This window comes from Epargyreus clarus, unplaced genomic scaffold, assembly GCF_041222505.1.
Source record: "Epargyreus clarus isolate Ecla_fem2 unplaced genomic scaffold, WU_Ecla_fem_2.2 ptg000035l, whole genome shotgun sequence".
NCBI classification, from domain to species: Eukaryota; Metazoa; Arthropoda; class Insecta; order Lepidoptera; family Hesperiidae; genus Epargyreus; species Epargyreus clarus.
Window position 1 is genome coordinate 1906408 of NW_027332240.1, and position 21939 is coordinate 1928346.

Here is a 21939-nt window from a genome sequence, read left to right on the forward strand (position 1 = left end):
TTATATGTTGTCTATGGTCTGTGCACAGTGCACATTTTAGTGATGTGCTTGTTGAATTCAAGTTGCGATTGTTTTGCACAGTTGCGGTCATTTATTTAGTTTATAAAATATTTATTTAATATTTAAAAAATCTGTTGAAATAAAATCAGTTTTATAATTAACAAACGTTTACAATACAACTTATTTTACATTTGAAGTTGTTGACATAAAGTATAAATCATTTTAAAATATTTTTGCAGTCGTTTACTTAAGATTGTTATTTTTAACAAAATAATATTTTATCATCAAAAGCACATTTATTTGCCACTAAAAGGATGTTTTAATGTTACTTTGTGTATTTTACTAAAATAGCTAAAAATTGGCCACGCCCCTTTTGCTGCTATTCAGCTGAAGTTGCAACGATAAAACACCTTGTATTAACACAGTAGGCGACATGTTGATTTTTTCTATAGGTTCTGTGAAGCCGATACGGATCGCTGTCATTGCTACAAAAATGTCTTTGTAGTTATCAGGGTGTAGGTCATATAATTCTAGTCTTAATAACTAAACCGTGCTAAATTTCGTATGTTAAATTCGTTATAGACTGAAAGAAGAGGATCCGAACCACCCGAATTGGGGGTGTGTATTCAGTGATGTTCGACGGATTTAGATTTGTATCAAAATAATCTGAAGCTATTTATAAATATTATTTTCTCATCTTTTACTTATGTTCAAACGTTAATAGTAGCGTCTGGTCTATAATTAACCCGTGAAAGTTTATAAATATTACAGAATCCCATGTTACATTTGTCGGATGACTCGAATCATTATATTCGCTGGTTGCCATTTTTCGTGGATATATCGTGTATGGACCTTGGGCGTGATCGGGGGAGGGTCGGCAGACGGTCGCCGAGCCGCGGTCAATCCACAATCGTAACATTTTAGTTGTCATTTGTCATCACGAAATCTTGACAGGGCAGTGTTCTCGTAAAGTGAAGTTATTGAGTGTAAGTGGTGGTTTCAGGTTGCAATGCAAGTGTCTGTATGGTGGAGGTAATAAGTGGTTGTGTGAGGATGCGGGCACAGTGAGTGGTGCACCACGGCATCGTCAGTGGCGGGTGGCGCGCGGGGAGCTGAGTCTCCTTCGCAGGCCAATCAGGACACCGTGGATAACACAACACCCACCTGCTGGTGAGTACCCTCCATTTTAATACCACACAACATACCAAGATGTGTACACTCGATTTTCATGCTAGAATTCTCATGTATACTATGGCCATAAGAGTGGAACACAAACACACAACTAGGATGAAATTAAGATCGTAATTTTCATTTTTGGCCTGTATCAAACACATATTGTGGATTGATAGAATTCTTAAACATTTTACACAGTCAGATTGTAATTTAGTACATTTCACACACATATTACACAGGCTAAACCAAACTGATACACTTGTTACACATTTTATACAGAGGAATTGCAGTTTTGTGAACATTGAATACCTTTTATTCAAACAAATTGTAGTTTGTACACTTCACACAGCTTTTATTCACACAAGTTCAGAAGTGATGTATTCCTAACTGATAGTTTGCATATAAATTGCAGTTTCACACATCTTTTGCATAAGAAAATGTGTACATATATCATATATTATATAGGGAATATTGTAGTTTTGTTTATTTGACACACATTTTACTTATACAAGTTATGAGTTAATACACTCCTGATACATTTTATCCAGAGGCAAATTGCAATCTGTTTTATTTCACACACTTACAGACAAATTACTGGCTGATCCAGCATATTAAACACAAACAAATTACATCCTGGTTCACTTCACACACTTTTTACATAAGCATACCACAAGTTGGTTAATTTCACACACCTTTTACACAAAAAAAACAGGCTGCTATACTTTTATTGCAATATTTTGCCAACAACAACATTAATATTGCTATATTATCTTTATTTAAAAATCACATCTATGTATAATATGTGAACATGGAGATAATTATTTGCCAAAAAATCTTAGCCCCTATAAGTCATAGTTAAGTAGATTTCATTACAACATAATATATAATCTTATTGGAATAATTACTATAGGTACCATAAATAACAAATAAGCATAATTTTCTAAGTCTTTTAATATGTGTACCTACTTAGTGTATATGTATAATTATTTGCCAAAAAATCTTAGCTATTATAAGTCATATGGACTGGGTTCACTGTATTCTAGTTTCGAATATACTTCATCTACCTGCAATTAATACATTTTATATGTACTATATATATACATACGTAAACCCAATAAAAGTGTGCAGTGTGCTGTGTTGTGTGATAAAAATTACATAATTTATATGGGTGGTTTTAATGGGTTTTTAAATCCCACTGCTGGGCATTGGCCTCTTCCCACAATTGTCATGCTCAACAGATCTAGTACACATAAAACGAAAAGTAGCTAACACAGTAATATTTGTAATTGCTTTATATATTTATTTAAACTGCAAAATATATCAAAAATAATAGTTGATTTTCGAAAGTCTTAATGATACTGAAATTTATATTTACTTTTACCTGCACCAAAAATAAAATAATAAACAATATTGTTAATATGTTGTAATTAAGCAACCGTGATTGACTTAAAACAGGTAAAACAATAGGTAGGTGTCTGCTAAATATCTGGCTAGCTTAACTATAGGGTATAACACATTTTTAACCAGTGCATAATGACATTTTTAACCAGTGCATAATGCTATTTCTAAACCTTTATGATCTATATGTAAAGACTCCATAATTTTAATAATCCTTCTTTTACATATTAAAAATTTAAATGTATTAGTAAGTGCATAAAACTACAAGTACTTGAAACATAAAAATATAGTTATTTAATGAATAGTTATAAAAGAAATATCATTCTTTAAACTGCCTTCTTATTTTATATTTAAGTAAAAAATTGGAAAATTGAGTTGGAATTCCACATAAGATTGATAACAAATATGTTGCTATAGCTAAGAACTAATTTAGAATGTTATATGAGTAAGTTGGAATGTCACAGGGACTACTTCTGATCTGCCTTATCAACTCTTTCTGCGTAACCTACCCAGCCCTTTTTACAAAAATAATAGCAAATGTATATAACAGCTGATATTATCCTAAGAAATCTTCCTCAAACTGTTTTGGGCTTATCCATAAGGATATTTCATCTTCAATAAATATAATATTATAATTATTCAAATATTATTATTTCCACAATAAGTCAAACTTAATGGATTGTTTGGGTCTCACAATTTTATTGTAATTAATAAGTTTATTCATCTATTTACTTAATTGCAAAAAATTAATTACATTTTTGCCTATAATAAATAAATTTGCCATAAATACAATTTTGAAGTGTGTCTGGTGTGTGTGTTGTGTGTGTGTGTAATCATTCTCCTCAATTGCTTGAATAATTTAGGTAATGTTTTCTGGGTGGGATGATCTATCAGTAGTTAGCTATATAAAGTAGATTTGCTGTATATAGTTTAGACAGCACTACTTTCAAGATCAAAAATGAAAATTATGAATTTATGTGAAATTAGAAAATTTATTACCTGTTTTTCATATGTTTACCAGGCTTCTCACATAAAAACACCTTGAACATCATTTTTTTTTATCCACTCCACAATTTTCAATATTCAATCTGCTAGTCATAATAATATGTCCATAAATAATCATCGCAGATTAAATATTTTAAGAAATTACTGCATCTTATCCACCTCATTTTTATAATAATACTACTTGTTGCATTTCAAATGTCATAGGGAAAAAAAATACTTTGTTATGTATAGAACTTTATATATGAATGGTTCAGTAACCTGAGTATATTTTATGTCCACCCAAAGGTGTGAAGATCTTCATTATAAAAGTACTTTACCATTATAACAATAAATTCTAATTAAAATATAGGATGCAAGACCCATTCATTCATGTCCTATTTAAAAATTGTACCTACTTGAAATAATTAACACACCTATTTCTGCCTAATAACAGCAGTGTTAGGCGCTGCTGTGTTCCGTTTTGAAGGGTGTGGTAAGGGAGACAGACTTTTCCGAGGCGTTCCATCTTAGTCCTCAGGGGTAGCGGCGCATCTGTGGCCGACCTCAGGTAGGAATATCTATCCTATCTGGGGTTGTTTACAGATGTCCATGGGCGGCAGGAGCCACTTACCATCAGGTGGACTGCATGCTCGTCTGCTACTCCTATATTATAAAAAAAAAAAAAAAATATCACCTGATTTAACATGATTAAAAATATGCCGATAATTGATAAACATTTGACAATATTTGTGTACTAGCATGGTTAATTGGGATGTTTGGTAGACAAATATTGGATACATTTACTATCAATAATGGATGTTTGAATTTTCAAAAATTATTCACTAGTATTATGGTAAATGGTATGCTTAAGCTTAAACTTACCATAATATTTAAGCTGTTCATTCTAAGGGAGATCTAATGTCCAGAAGTGGGAATTATCATCAACACACCCATTAAAAAAAACGCTTTCTACACTCACAGCCCCACACTAGGATTCCCTGTATCGTGGGTGCTATGGACATACACAGAGACAAATACACAAACACCCAGACCCAGAAACAGAAATCTAAATTCATCATTTAGAAATCTGTCTTGGCCGGGGATCAAACCCGGGACCCTCTGCGCGTCAGACTGGCATGGTGACCGCTCCGCCACGCGGGTCGTCATATGATAATAATGATTCACATTTATTTTTATAACTGACTCCTTAAAAATAAGTCATCATCAACCCATTACTGTCTCACTACTGGGTATGGGTTTCCTCTCATAATGAGGAGAAATAAGTAGGTAAATTAAAAATCAAATCAAATAAAATCAATTTTTTTTTATTCAAAATAGGTTCTTTACAGAGCACTTTTTGAATGTCAGTAAAACTACCACCAGTTCGCAAAAGGGAAGTAATGCAGACTATGTCACTCCTATAATATAGAGACAAACTCAACAATGCCTCATTATATGTTAAAACCAAGCTATTTGGACTTTAGGGCATGTCAGAGAATGAGACAGAATCAAAAAACATTACCATCCACCGTCTGCTAAAAATGGTCAGTTTTACTCTCTTTGCCTATTTATATAGATATTCAAATAGAAATTCGAAACTTGCATATATTATTCTAACAAATAGCAAATACGTTTGTAGACCTGAGTATCTAAAAATAAACTGTTTATGTTCATCTGTTATCATCAATGACATGGTTATTTTGAGATGACTGGAGGCAAAGCACATTTATTTTAGCACTTAATTCTATTAATATATTTTTAAGAACAGGCTGGTTTTGTGAGTGGCAAAGGCTGTATTTTAGGCAGTATTTTTCTTTTCATTTTCTTTATAATTATATCTAATGATTCACATGAATTGATTGGAATTTAATTTATTAGAAAACACTGTTGTCTTATAAGTAATCTTGAAGTCTGAATAGTGTTATACATGGTGTATTGTTGAAGTATGCGTGGCCAATTCCGAAACAATAAAAAATAGCGATATTACATTTTCTTTGAATGAAAAAAAATCGCTAACTAAAGTAAAATACTTTAATTTGGCGTCTTTCATTAGATCTCAGAGTTCGATCCGTATAAGTCACACTATCCTATGAGGCAATGATACAGGGTGTGTGTGTTGTATTTTTTTCAAAATGTGCTCGTAATATTTCGTTCTTCGCTATCTCGCTTTGGTGAAACTTGACGATCCAATGAAAGAACTGTCGAATTCAATTTCGGAGACGAGAGTAAGCACGAAGAGTTGGCTTTATTTAGCTGTGAAATGACAGATACCATTTTTCGTCATGTTTTTCCGTCCGATTTTCTTAAAAGCGAAATAACCGAAACTTCGGACGAAATTACAGATTTTTGGCTTCTGAGTGGACATACTAAACACATCCTGAATATAACTGATAATAACTGTGACAGATGGATAGACAGCGGAGTCTTAGCAATATGCTAGATGACTAAAAAACTTTGAAAGCGTTATCTAGGACACCCGTGGGGCCATTTCTTAGAGGTGTATTTTAATCCTTCAATTTCTATGAATCCTCTGTCAATTTTAAGTTATAAGTCGCTAAGCTGTAGATTCTTTTCGAAATGTTATTATTTCCATCTTAAATGAAATACAGCCTGAATGGGAAAACCAAAAAAGTGTGGGAAAATTACACAATGACAAGGCAAAATGTAGAAAAGAAATATATAATCAATTGACGACACAATTTTACTTGAAAAAACAATTAAAGTTTAAGGAAGTATATATAAAACGGAGTTGTGCGGAATATCAGAACTATAATTCAGAGAGAGATGGCAGAGTTATTGGAACAGTCATAGATTAGTAAAGATTACTTACTCCTAACAAGGAAATGTAACCAGTTTTGACAATTGAAATTATCACTGTCATCTATTTTCGTGTTTGAAAAATATTAAGAATGTAGTTATTAGAGCATTTACGAATGAAACGATGGTAGAGTTCTTCATGATAAGACCGCGGCGGTATTAACGTCGAATCTATTTAGAGTTCTGTACCCTTAGAATGAGTTTTTACGTTTTTCAAAAATGACTGTTTTTCTATTTGTATATGTATTTGCCCATACATTTCCAATCAGCGCCCCTAGCGAAATGAGAACTGATTGAAAATGTATGGGAAATAGGTTAACAAATACAAAAGCAGTCATTTTTGTAAAAACTCATACTTCTCCTGACGTGATCACGATCTAAGATCTAAATTAGAGACTTCACCCATCTATTTAATGGATGAAAACTATTTTATGCTAAACTATATATGTATGCGACGAATAGATAACGTCTTTTCTTTGGATTGTCGGGTAAAATTTGAAATCATTCTAAAAATATTTTATTTTTGTCTACATCATCATCATCTCATCCCATTACTGTCCCACTGCTGAGCACGGCTCTCCTCTCAGAATGAAAAGGATTATTAGGCCATAGTCCATCGCGCTGGCCAAGTGCGAATTTTTAGACTGCACATACCTTTAAAACCTTTCTTTTTAAGATCTCTCAAGCCAGCATAAGGTTTCTCACGATGTTTACCTTCACCATTTTAATACGCACAAAACTCTGAAAATTTAGATATGCTTATCTGGTATTTGAACCTCTGGACCCCTCGTTTGAAAGGCTGCGTTTTAGACCCTTGGCTATCACATTTTTTTTTATTTACCCAAATATATGTTCAGCTTTCACTCAAGCTATTTTTTGTTTTGAAAATTCATTCATAGGCTTGTTCCCAGTATGTAGCACACAATCGAATACTCTAGGGATGTACCGAGTCCCGACGTATATGTCCTTCTGTTATCACAATGTTTACACTTCATTCACCACACGAATCGTGTATTAAAATGTATGCGACGACTATTTTTAGTACACTTCTTAATGTCTCTATGCGATTAATAATATATGAAGATGTTAAAATAAAAATGCGATCGGACAACGCGGCTTTTGTGTATATGCTTCTTGCTCACTCATTGTAGAGAATGAGAGGGATGAGGAGAGGATAGAATTGCTGCGGTACAAAATACTTATCGAAAGTACGTCGTCAGCCCGACACTGTCCCACTGCTGGACACGAGTCTCCTCTCAGAGTTATGAGTGAGAGGTAAATATAATGGCTTCGGTACAGTATACAAGTATAGTCTGCCAAACTGCTAGTCCGCTCCAAATATAGAAATGAATGGCGTCGCCATAGCAAATTGTATGACTACACCTGCTCGCAACAACTTCAAAGCGGACTAGCGGTTTGGCGGGGACTATACTTACTTAACGATAGTACGTCGTCAACCCATCACTGTCCCACTACCGAGCATGTGTCTCCTCTCAGAGTTATGAGTGGGAACTGTGAAAGAAATAGAATAGTTTCGGTGCATTATACAAGTACTTATCGATAGTATATCGTCAACCCATCACTGTCCCACTGCTGAGCATGGGTCTACTCCCAGAGTGTGATTTTAGGCCATAGTCCACTGCATAACCAAGTGCGTATCGGTTTGGTAGACGACACTCAGGCGCGATCGGAGCATACGATTTTTGGGGTCACACGGGAAGTTTGGTTAAATTAGTCCACTTTTTTTAACGCGTTATTGTAAAGTCCGGCATATCCTCTCCGCTACCCCGCCGCAGTGAGGCATCCATGCAGGGTTTCCCCAGGAAAAATTACTGACCAAGGTCATAAGTTATGAGCTCTGTGAGCCCCCCTGCGTCTGCGCCTGACTACACACCCTTGAGAACTGTTTTTTAGAACTCTCAGAACACATACTGAAACGCTCGAACAACTAAAGTTCCTCGTAGATCTAGAGTAGCGATAAGTAATTTACAATTGGTTACTATATTTGGTTTAAGAATTAACCGTTTTGTTATCAACTGATGTAATATGTTCGGCGCATTTACTAATTATTGTGTAAGATGTCAGTTTCATAGGAAATTACTTGTATGTCATAGTGGAATAGTGGAACTAAATATATTGACGACCCGCATGGCGGAGCGGTCACCATACCGGTCTGACGCGCAAAGGGTCCCGGGTTCGATCCCTGGCCAGACAGATATCTAAACGATGAATTTAGGTTTCTGTTTCTAGGTCTGGGTGTTTGTGAATTTGTCTATGTGTGTGCCCATGGCACCCACGATACAGGGAAACCTAGTGTGGGGCTGTGAGTGTAGATAGCGTTTATGTTTATACGATAGTAGTAACTCTTCGTGGCTCGACTCCGGTGGCACCACCGCCACACCTATTTCTGCCTAATAACAGCAGTGTTAAGCGCTGCTGTGGTGACGTTTGAAGGGTGTGGTAAGAAAGACATACTTTACCGAGGCGTTCCAGCTTAGTCCTCTGAGGTACACATGTCCATGGCTTCGGTGTTTTTGTACATGTCTCCTGGATCTTGCCTCTAAAGTAATATCTAGGTATATGTGGTTCTGAGTGTTGTTACACTTGTGTGTGAAACATTGTTTATATTTATTTACCAAGCACGTGGCCACTACGTTTTATAAAGATTTTGGGCATATTTTTCCTCAAACAAAAATAAACCACCCATCCTCAGACTGAATGCTATCTCGTCTGTCTGTCTGCAATCAGCGTGAATCACATAATATATTCATAAACGTGTTTCGGGTGTGCGTTATTTATAGTGTTTGGGTTCCGCGTGAAGGTGGTAGAAACCTTCGTGAAAGTGTGGTAGGAACTTTTGGTTTTACGTTAGGGATTCGATGTTGACATCCTATGTCTGATATTTTGAAGTTATGTGCGTGCGTTAAAATTTTATATTAAAAAAAATAAGAACAACATTTAGCAACGTTATTTTAAATACGATAGAAGAATACTATATTCGCAGGCAAATCTTTCCTATATAATTGGAGTTCATAAAAAATAGTCCGCCATATTGGATTTAGTATGACGTCACTAATCGTGTCAATCAATCAATCAATGCAAGATTTGAAACTTACATACATATTATTTTTATTATAACCAAAGGTTGAAAATAATGACAAAAGTACCCTTGTCATGTATTCAGTGATCACTGACCTACCTAGCCCTGCAAGAGGGTGGTAACCCGTGAAACGCTGTGTTATGTGTACCGTACCTTACGGGGTATAATGTACTACGCCCTACTAAGGGTTAAATGTAACTCACACGTAGATGCTACAAAAGAAAAGTTAAAGAAATTTCTAACAAGTACAAATAGAAACAAATATTTGTATCAAAGTACATTATATAGTACTTTTTATTATCTACTTTAATTAATCAACCATTACTGCACCTAACTCCTGGCGTCTCCTTTAAGAACTCGGTGTCTATATTTCCTTACGATGTTTTTCTTCATCGTTATGGCCGTCCTCAGCGCTTGGTGGAGAACTCCGGGATCACCGGCGGAAATCAACTGGCCTTCTCCAAACGCGTTGCCCCTATCAGGCTCTTCCTGGATTAGTTTACGCTTCTCCCAAACATCTTGTGATAACGACGGAATGCGACCACACATACCGTCCTTCCCGGGGTCGCTTGCTGGACGGTTCGAGCTTCCACTCTTACCGCCCGTAACCCCGGAAGCCCCCTTTTAATCGCCTTTTACGACAGGCAGGGCATTCCGTAGTCCTGTTCTAGTCCCGGGACTACAGGGACAGTGATAAATGTACCTATCTGTATCTCCCTGTGCCCAGCAGTGGTACATAAAAGGTGTCAACAAAATCGTCCCATACAATTTTATGGTACATTTGTCACAAAATCCTTCGTGTGAGTGAACGCATAACGAGGATCAGGTCTTAATAAAGCAACAGTTTATTGATTGAACCGATAGTGTTATTTATATACGCTATTATTAACTTGTATTGAATCTATCTAGTCTACAACTCTGCTATATATCCTTAGGATACAGAAAATAAAACAGAATTCATGAAACTATGACCCATGAAATATTTGGTGGTAGAAACAGTATGGTTCTACCAAGGAGGTACCACCGTCACACTTTTCTACCGTGAAGCAGTTCTTGCGTCTCGGGCTTCAGGTAGAAGCCCCTGTTCTATGTGGAGTTGCTTACAGATGTCCATGAGCAGGAGTAAGCGTTTGCCATTTGGTGAACTGCATGTTCGTTTCCTACTTTATTCTTATGAAAAGAATACATAGTCTGCGACGTAAGCTTTGAAATATGTACAAGTTTTATTAAAATCGGTTTAGTAGTTAGCGTGGCACGCGGAGAAACCGACAAAGTATTATTGAAAGAACGATTATTATATTATATACAAACTATGCCCCGCGGTTTCCCTTATTTTAAAAACTTAAATTATTAGTACATTTCATGACTTTTTACACGGAATTCGAATAAGTTTCCTAAAATAAAAGGAGCCTAAGTATTACTTACACATCAACTGTCGATGAAAATTTTGTCAAAATCGGAACGGGTGTTTCGGAGATAAATATACAAAAAATAAGTATGTTTTTTTTTTCTCTTAGGTAAAATTACCTTTTACATACTATAAACACCTTAGTTTAATTTGCATTAAGTAAAATACCGATACTATGACTTTACAAACTGATACTTAATTTGTATTAGATGCGCCGACTATTCGTTTGGTTTTCGGCGTATTCGGCATCTTTTTTGCTATTTGTATTCGGCCGAATTATTCGGTTTTGGTGCCGAATATGTTCGGTTCGAGTATTTCTATTTTCTTGTGTACACGACATGGTACAGGACTAAAACCAAAACTTTTATGTACCTAAGATTTATGTTATATTATAAGTCAAACTCAAATCCTATGAAGAATGTGTTGAATAAAGCTAATAAAATAATGTTATTAAACTTCAAATCAACATTTATTTTGATACCTCAAGGCAACAAATTTATTAATTAATCTAAAATTAATATAGTCAACATTATTTTTAAACCTTAAATCAGTATTTATTTTTAAATTTCAAATCAACATTTTAAAGTATTAATGAACACACATAACTGTCAAATTGACAATAAAGGAATGGTAAACCGAATAATTCGGCCGAATATTCGGTTCGGTAAAGGTTTAACCGAATATTATTCGGTATTCGGTTATTCGGTGAAACCACTATTCGGCGCATCTCTAATTTTTATATATATTTACACATAATAAATATAAATAGACCGAATGATTCACATATTTAATTACCCCGTTTATATTTTATACCTTCGATGAAATATAATTATAAAATATTTATTCGGTGATAATGGGAATATTAATTTAATAGTTTCTTTATTATTATTTCTCGGAAAAAAAATTAAATTGTACATGTATATTGTCGAAATGGTAATAATGATAATAAAAATAATTTATGACTGACTGGTCGGATATTATATTTTAATTGGCATTTTTGAGTAATTATAGTGTAGTTTTAAATATTTGGGACTAACTGATTGTCACTTTATATTGTCATTTGGTTGCCAATCAAAAGAACTGTAAATATTTGCAAAAAATTGTTTGATATTTCCAAAAACTTATAATGTTTGCCTGTTAGTAAAAAACAAATTTTCAACAAATTTTGGCCTACTGAAGTTGGAATATTACGATGAAGGTGGTAGAACCCTTTGTGATTCGACTCCGGCGACACCACCGCCACACCTATTACCTACTACCTACCTAATAACAGCAGTGTTAGGCGCTGCTGTGTTCCGGTTTGAAGGGTGTGGTAAGGGAGACAGACTTTTCCGAGGCGTTCCAGCTTTAGTACTCAGGGGTAGCGGCGCATCTGTGGCCGACCTCAGGTGGGAATATCTAATCCTATCTGGGGTTGATTACAGATGTCCATGGGCGGCAGTGGCCACTTACCATCAGGTGGACTGTATGCTCGTCTGCTACTCCTATATTATAAAAAAAATTACTAGGCAATAATTGTCATATTTTGTACTTTAGTAGGCAATAATTGGTTAAGATTAATTACGGGCATCATTGTCACAGTTACTTTTTATATTAGTGGTGCTTCCTGTGTCAAAGCAGTGATAGCCTAGTGGTTAAAAAACTCGGCCTCTCGATCGAGGGGTCCGAGGTTCCCAGGCACGCACCTCTAATTTTCAAAGTTATGTGCGTATTACAAATTAATTATCACTTACTAAAACATCGTGAGGAAATCGTGAATACCTGAGAGATTTATATAAAAAAAAAATCTCAAAGGTATGTGAAGTCTACCAATACGCACTTGGCCGGCGCGGTGGACTATGGGCTAATCCTTCTCATTATGGAGACCCGTACCCAGCAGTGGGACAGTAATGGGTTGTTGATTATTGATTCCTGTGTTCAAAAGGCGACCGTCGTCAACCATTACTGTCCCACTGCTGGACACGGGTCTCCTATCAGAGTACGGGTTTAGGAGATAGTCCTACGCTCTGGCCAAGTGCGAATTGGTAGACTTCAAACATCCTTGAGAATTTTTATTTTAACTCGGGCGTGCTTTCCTTCGCCGTTTAAGCAAATGATTATTAATTTGTAATGTATGTATGTGATTGTTTTGTATATATTTTATTGTTTACGTGTGCACGTATCTTGCCCGCAAGGGAGGGTGGTATATGGTGAATATTTTATACATATTACATGGTATAAAATAACCATGTAACCATTCTAACCATGTAACCAGCGGATTCTTGCGAAGTAGTTTTTATCCTAACTTTGAAGACGTTTGAACAGGAAGTACAACCTTTCAGATAAACTTATAAATAACACATATTGCCATATAACTGTAAAGCGATAAATAGGTATTTACGATCCTGATAAGGGCTCTGCAATTACCGCAGTGATGTAACACATGATACACATATAAATACATGATACACATATTATTATATTAAGAATTTATTTTTAACAATAATGTTTTACACGCAACTGTGTTCCCATGTACCCTTATAAGTTTCATGTAAAATATACTTAAATACACATTCCATTAATTGTTTAACAACGGGGTTACCAAATGTAAATGTACCAAATGTTTCAAGGTGGTAGAACCCTTTGTGGTTCGACTCCGGCGGCACCACCGCCACACCTATTTCTGCCTAATAACAGCAGTGTTAGGCGCTACTGTGTTCCGTTTTGAAGGGTGTGGTAAGGGAGACATCATTTTCAGAGGCATTCTAGCTTAATGCTAGGGGGTAGCGCTGCATGATGATGCGCTGGGTCTCCTCTCATAATGAGAAGGATTAGGCCATAGTCCACCGAGCTGGCCAAATGCGTATTGGTAGACTTCACATGCCTTTGAGATTATTTTTTTATGTAAATCTCTCAGGTATGCGGGTTTCCTTACGATGTTTTCCTTCGCCGTTTAGCAAGTGATAATTAATTTCTAATACGCAAATAACTTTGAAAAATCAGAGGTGTGTGCCTGGGATTTGAACCTCGGACCCCTCGACCGAGAGCACGAGTTTCTTAACCACTAGACGATGTTTTCCTTCACCGTTTAGCAAGTGATAATTAATTTCTAATACGCACATAGCTTTGAAAAATCAGAGGTGCGTGGGATTTGAACCCCGGACCCCTCGACCGAGAGCACGAGTTTTTTAACCACAAGGCTATCATTGCCAGTCGTACCACAAATGATTTAAACCATTAAACTTTCTACCCGCTTAGTCCCTTCAGAAAATGCATTCATCCTCCAACAGAATTGGAACTCTTCGATTTCCTCACAAAAACGAACACAAAGACAGCGTGAGAACGGCGTCCTGCCGTTAAAAATAGAACTAGTAATTACTCTCGGTAATTAAACGCTAAAATTACCTAGCTGGGTATACTTAAAATAAGATCTGTGTTTTTAAAACTGGCTTGTATTCAACTCGGACTAAAAATAAGGTATTACTTTATAGCAGTGATAGACCGGACATTGAGAGTAGGGTTGCCACCTTTTTTACAGATAAAGTATATTGCTTATCTTATATTTAAAATTCTCGTGTCACAATGTTAGTTACCGTACTACTCCGAAAGGGTTTTACCGATTTTCACCAAATTTTACATGCATTTTCAGTAGGTCTGAGAATCGGCTACTATCTATTTTTCATACCCCTAAGTGATAAGGGTTGTTCACCCGTAACATTTTTTTTTATTTATATGGCAACACAACGTTTGCCGGGTCAGCTAGTTTTTCTCGATTAATATATTTAAGGTAGGGGATGACGTGCTGGCGAGTGACGACATCGATTCAGCACCAATCGATAAATATCGTTTAAAAAAAATACCACTAAACTTTTAAATCAGATCATGCGAAGTAAAGTGTTCTCGTGTACTTTATTGTTATAAACATAGATTAGTAAAGATTACTGAGTGAGTAATCTTTACTACAACTAACAAGAAAATCTACCCAGTATTGAGAATTGAAATGATTGCGTAAAAATGTTTTGCCACGTCTCCGTGCTAAAATGTCCCTAAAATATTTGAAATAATTATTTATTTATTACATAAATGACGCATTAGTTATTTTTTCTTAAATTTTCTCTAAAAATGTTTTTATTTGTCAAGAATTTAAAAAAAATAACTTATTAAAATAAACCGTTTGTGGCTTTATTCAATTTCAAGGCGGCGAAGTATCTTTACTAATCTATGGTTATAAAGTATAGACTACAATTACCTGAAATGACGTACAATACTTTATTATAATGGGTGGCAACCCTAATTGAGAGATGAAGTGGTAATAAGTTGTAAACCGCTGGGCGACGCTTGTACAAAATGCAAAATATAAATATATTAAAAACCGAATGTTTTTTTTTTATAATATAGAAGTAGCAGACGACAACGCAGTCCACGTGAGTAAGTTGCTACTGCCGCCCATGGACAACTGTAATCAACCCCAGATAGGATTAGATATTCATACCTGAGGTCGACCACAGATGCGCCGCTACTTCTGAGGACTAAGTTAGAACACCTCGGAAAAGTATGTCTCCCTGACCACATCCTGCAAAACCAGAACACATCAGCGCTTTATAAAACTGTTTATAGGCACTGGGTAGAACTAGACGTGGCGGTGGTGACGCCCGAGCCGAAACAAAGCGTTCTACCACCTTCAAAAATGTGCAAATCTTCCGAGCATTTTACACTTAAACACGAGTGCAACCGCGGGGCAAAGCTTCTTTATCATACATATTAAACGCAGCGTGTTCATCCTGAATATTTGCCCGTGTGTCCGACGAGGCCCAACTCCAATAAAACAACGCAAATTCGCTAACCAGGCCTGCGGTTCGGATTAAAACGTGGCTTTGAAACGCCAATCCTTTGTATGTACTTTGATCTGAGTATGCTGTACGGAAAAGTTTGAGAACCTCTTTTTGTTGAGGTAGGGATGTTCCAAGGATTAAAAATATTGGACGGAACCTGAAGGATTTCGACTTTTGATTAAAAGCTCAAACCAAATCAAAATCTTGTACTCAATAAAATAGATGATAATTTTTTAAGTCATAGTAGTTACAGCCCAGTGGTTTAAACTCTGCCTCTGGATCGAGGGGTCCAGGGTTCATACCTAAGGATTTTTTTAAAAATAAAATGCATATTAGAAATTAATTATCACTTGTTTTACGATAAGTGTTTAAAAAAATAAATTCTCAAACGTGTGTGAAGTCTACCAATTCCCACTTGGCCAGCGCGGTGGACTAAGGCTTAAATGCCTCTCAATTCGAGAGGAAATCGGTGCCCAGCAGTGGGACAGTAATGGGTTGTACGACGAAGTAACGTTACGAAATATTTTTCTGCGTCACCGAGCACCTGACCTCTGTGGTTGAAACTGTATCTCATGACCAAATTAGATCAGCCTTTAACCAATAACCACATTTAGTTTATACTAGGTGACCGGTAAAACTATTCGGCTAATGCGTTCCAACATATGCCCGTTATTCCCGTATATCCGATTTTTGGCATCCGAAGATCAAAACGTGACAATATCTAATAGGTAGGAATTGTCAAACTTCGATATCTTATTTTAAAATTCTAATTTTGTAAAATAGGGAATGGAAGTTTAAATGACGTCCATCTATAGTTTCTCTTTCAGAATCATTTGAAATTCTGTTCAGAAAAGGCCATAATAGCCCATTTGGCCTATTTTTGAAGGTGGTAGAATCCTTAGTGGTTCGACTCCGGCGGCACCACCGCCACACCTATTTCTACCTAATAACAGCAGTGTTAGACGCTGCTGTGTTCTGGTATGAAGGGTGTCGTTAGGGAGACTTACTTTTCCGAGGCGTTCCAGCTTAGTCCCCAGGGGTAGCGGCGCATCTGTGGCCAACCTCCGCTACGGATGTCTAATCCTATCTGGTCGATTACAGATGTCCATGGGCGGCAGTAGCCACTTACCATCAGGTGGACTGCATGCTCGTCTGCTACTCCATATTATTAAAAAAATAGTTTTACCTACTGCAATATGTGGACGCAGACGAAGCCGCGGCCAAAAGCTAGTATGCACCAAACGTCGATCACAGTAATGGATCAAGTTATACAATATTCACGACAGATGTCGCTCCGCGCGATGGGAATTCGCTTTGTGACTGTCGGAATAGCTTTGTGATTTGTCGGAATTGCGTAGGATTTTGTCGGAACGCGGTCACGCCGATCGGGTTCCGACAAAAAGTACACGTAAATGTACGTTTCGGGTGTTTAAACAGTTCTAATTAGTATTATTTGTCGTGTAATTACGTTAAGTGTAATTGGTGAATTGTTTGAGATATATTTTTTTTTCTGCTCTGAATTTACTAGTAAAGAAGTTGGTTGGAAAACTTTTTGGTTTAACTCTGGAGTCTGGAGGCACCGCCACCACACCTATTTCTGCCTAATAGCATTAATGCTAAGCGATGTTGTTTTCTGGTTTGAAGGGTGTGGTAGAGGAGAGAAACTTCTTCGAGGAGTTCAAACTTAATCCTTAGGAGTAGTAACGCATCCGTGGCCGAGCTCAGATAGGAATCTATTCTTATCTGGGGTTGATTAAAGATGTCCATGGACGGCACTAGCAACTCTCAATGCTAATGACTCTGAGAGAAGATGCCTGCTCAACAATGGGACAGTTAAGCGCTGCTTTGTTCCGCTTTGGAAGGAGTGCTAAGGGAGACATACTTATCCGAGGCGTTAAAACTTAGTCCTGTAATCTAATTTTATCTGGGGTTGACTACAGAATCAGTGATACTCTAGTGGTTAAGAAACTCGGCCTCTTGATCGAGGGGTCCGAGGTTCAAATCCCAGGCACGTACCTCTGATTTTTCAAAGTTATGTATACGTATTACAAATTAATTATCTTGCTAAACGATGAAGGAAAACATCGTGAGGAAATATGCATACCTGAGAAAGTTAAAAAAGAAAAAGTTTTCAAAGATATGTGAAGACTGCCAATTCGCACTTGGCCAGCGCGGTGGACTATGGCATAATCCTTCTCATTATGAGAGGAGACCCGTGCCCAGCAGTGGGACAGTAATGGGTTGAGATGGTGACCACAGAAGTCCATGGGCGGCAGTAGCCACTTACAATCTGCTGGACTGCATGCTAGTTTCCTACTTTTATATTATAAAAAATGTCATTTAATCATTTATATGCCATGAATATTACAGTCATTACAGGTCTTACAATCTTATATATAAAACTAGCTGACCCGGCAAACATTGCGTTGCCATGTAAATAAAAAAATGTTTAGGGTGAACAACCCTTATCACTTAGGACTATGAAAAATAGATATTAGCCGATTTCTGGACCTACTGAAATTGCATAATTATAAAATTTAGTGAAAATCGGTAAAGCCGTTTCGGAGGAGTATGGTAACTAACATTGTGACACGAGAATCTTATTTATATAAAATTATATTTTTTATACACATGCTGTATGCGTTATTTAGGAGCAGGGACGTATGTGGCGGTTCAAGAAAAACCAATCTGTCAGGATTTCTTGTATTTTAAAGATAACTTATAACATAAAATGTCGTTTGAACTATCCACAGGTCACGCTTTACGGTCACAGCAAAAACGTTACCGTAACACAAGCAGTGTCGAATTAGACACGCAGTCAGTTGACCCTCGGTACATTTTCGGAACGTTAATTGATCTGTTGTAATTAGATTCGGTACAAAACACTTGGGCCGGAATTAGATCCGTCCCGCCGGGTCGGTCTCCGCGCTGCCGTGTTCCGGTAATGGGTGTGAATTAATTGTAAGCGAGGTAATGAGTAATGACCGTTGTAAGTCCAGTGATTGGACGTGATAGGATTTTTTGACTTATAGGTAGTAAAATGACTTATGTATTTGAATGAATTATAGATTAGTAAAGATACCTTGAAATTAAATGAAGCCACAAAAGGCTGATTAGTCATTTTTTTTTAATTCTTGACAAATGAAAAACATTTTTAGAGAAAAATTACGAATAAATAACTAATACTAATAATTTACATAATAAATAAATAATTATTTAAAATATTTTAGGGACATTTTAGCACGGAGACGTGGCAAAACTTTTTTACGCAACTATTTCAATTCTCAAAACTAGTTACATTTTTTTTTATTAGAAGTGAGTAATCTTTACTAATCTAGGAATGAATCCAAAAGGGCTTACGCGAAGACGGTACACTTTTTTGCTTTTTTTATAAGGTGGTAGTTTCAAAAGAGTAGCAAGCACACAGTCCACCTGATTTTTAGTGATTACTGATGCCTACGGAAATGTGTAACCAAGTCCAAGTAAAACAGGTCTTCTATTTTAAGGCGATCAGAGATGTCTCGTGGAATCCGGAAGACCAAGATAGTGCCTTCATATGAACGTCAGCCGCCACTGATACCCCTCCAACGAAACGTAAGAACTGCTTTACGCTGGGAATAGGTGTGACGGTAGTACCACCCTGAATTATACAGGTTTTGGTACTCGAAATTGCTACTCCAATCTTAAAATACCATAACATGAACATGAAAAGCAGTTTACTTTTGGACACGTTCAAAATGTAAAGCCACATACTCGTACGCGTGCCAAACCCTCACAAATTCAAGCGTGTGGACAGAATGTTTGATTTGGTTTGTGTAGGTTTTTCAAGCACCTGTAGCATAGCTAAATCTAGCCAAACATTTGTAGAGGTTTTGTGTATGCGGGAAATACCAAACTTGCGAACACGGCAAAAGAAATTCAATTATTTATTTTTGGAAACTTAAAACAAGGCATTCCAATTGCGGTGCCGTGTAAGACAACATGTAGCACACGGGTGAGAGTGGCCACCGTTAACCATACAAGGCCATAAAGAATTCAGACCGTATTATTGTCATTACACTTTCGTTAGAGTTAGTGACACCGTGAGGTTTTTGTGGCGCGGGACAGTCCTTGGAGAAGTTCATTTTTGCATTTGTGACAGTATTTTGTGTTCAGTGTTCATTATAGTTTAGTGTTTTACGTAAATATATAATGTCGAGTGCAGTCCTTAGTTTTTCAACACTTACAGTCGTTACAATTTAATAGGCCCATTTTGACACATACCATCGCTAGGCTCTAAGCATGTGCCATACAAATCGATAACCAAAGAAACCAATTTTTACGACAATTCGATTACAGCCCTACATCGTGTATAGATTACTTAATATTTTGTAAACAGAATATTTATTTAATATTTTTCTAAATCATCTAATTATTTAATAAAAAGAGGAAAAGAAAATAAATTCTACTGTAATTTAAAAATTTAATCATGTTTAGAAGAATAAATAAAGCAATTTTTTTTTTCGTTTTATAATTCACTAAGAAACAAAGTCTTGAGTATTTTATTGTTGTTTTGATGAAAAAGGGATAAATTTAGTTATTGGTAATTCTAAGTTTCGATTATTTGAAAGTTAATCGATTATGGTTTCTTTTAAATTCTTTGAGGCCGCAAGCTCTAGCCATCACGTGGTCGTAAACTGCCTACTAAAAAGTTAGTTTAAGACATTAATGACATTAGGATGGCATGTGTCAAAATGGACCTATTAAATTGTGAGGGCTATAGTGTAGTGAACACTATTGCAATCATATAAAAGCTAATTATAAATACTATAATTTCCTATAAATACCTGATTTTGCACAACCGAATGGGTAGAACATAAGGAAATGCGATAATTTTGAGACCCATATAGGTACACCACTATGTTCTTGCAAATAAACTGAATTGAATTGATAATTCAATTATAGAATATCTTAATAGATATTATCTTATATATAAAATTCTCGTGTCACAATGTTAGTTACCGTGGTCCTCCGAAACGGCTATACCGATTTTCACCAAATTTTATATGCATATTCAGTAGGTCTGAGAGTCGGCTACTATCTATTTTTCATATCCGTAAGTGATAAGGGTTGTTCACCCTTAACATTTTTTTATTTATATGGCAACACAACGTTTGCCGGGTCAGCTAGTTATTGATATTATTTCACTCGAGAAAATAAAATACCAAATTAATACCGCTCAAAGAACACTGATATTTACACCCACTTGTTTTCATGTGACTTACCTATTTGTCGATAGTATCCTAGGAGAGATATTGTGAAAGTAATAAAGATATGAATATAAACGCTTTTAAATAAAGCAATATATAAAAAAAGTTTATTTAGAAAAAAGTTTATTTCAATTTTTTACAGAATATATTTCTATGAATTCTGCGTAATGTGATTAATTAATGGATTACCCCGTAAAACATGTATATAATTTCCACATGTACATAGGTAATATAGTAAACAAATGTATATGCATTTTAATCATTTATACTTTTCCTTTTTTATTTATTTGGTCCTGTCCAGTGACTGAATTATAAATAACCTACCTTTTTTTTAGCATACCTTAGCCATATATATTTTTCGATTTTTTATCAAAATATAATGTCCTGTATTAAATCCTTATCGCATAGAGTGCCTAGTGACAGCGAACTATTGTCCACACGTCTGGGCAAGTCGGAATTTAAATCAGTTAACGCTTCGCGCTTTGTCATGTTAAAATCTTCGGGCCGACTTCAATACTTTTCTTCTGAATCTGTATGATGCGCGTGACGACTCTATTCCTGTCTCTGTTCTTGTTTTGTATGGAAGTAACCAGACGAGACAATGTTAAATGATTGTCTTGGAAACATTTACGTGAAGATTGTCCCTTATCACACCTTTCAAATCAGAACACAGCAGCGCTTAACACTACTGATATAAGGCACAAATAGGTGTGGCGGTGGTGCCGCCGGAGTCGAACTACACAGATCTATAGTCCGCGTACAACTGCTAATCCGCTCTGAATATAGAAATGAATCGCGTCGCCATAGTTAATTGTATGACTACACCTGCTCGCAACAACTTCAGAGTGGACTAGCAGTTTGGCGCGAACTATACCAGCTTCAATGAGATCCATTTTTATACGAAATAGGTATATGTATAAGAACAAATCTCTGATTCATAGTTTCGTGGAATATGTTAGAGGTCTCATTAAACACTGCACGTTCAGCGTACGGCGGTAC

General features: G+C 36.2%; 1 protein-coding gene across 3 annotated transcripts in view; it reads left to right on the forward strand.

Annotated features, from left to right (window-relative positions):
* Window positions 1–414: 414 nt before the first annotated feature.
* The window catches only part of LOC140756445 (guanine nucleotide-binding protein G(s) subunit alpha), a 40935-nt gene continuing 19410 nt past the window's right edge, over window positions 415–21939 (forward strand). For 2 of the 3 annotated variants that reach the window (XM_073091955.1, XM_073091956.1), the window contains exons 1-2: window positions 446–618; window positions 1004–1170. The gene's annotated coding sequence lies outside the window, so the exon portion shown is untranslated. Of the gene's footprint in view, window positions 619–1003; window positions 1171–21939 lie in introns of all 3 variants that reach the window. The other variant, XM_073091957.1, reaches the window with a different exon arrangement.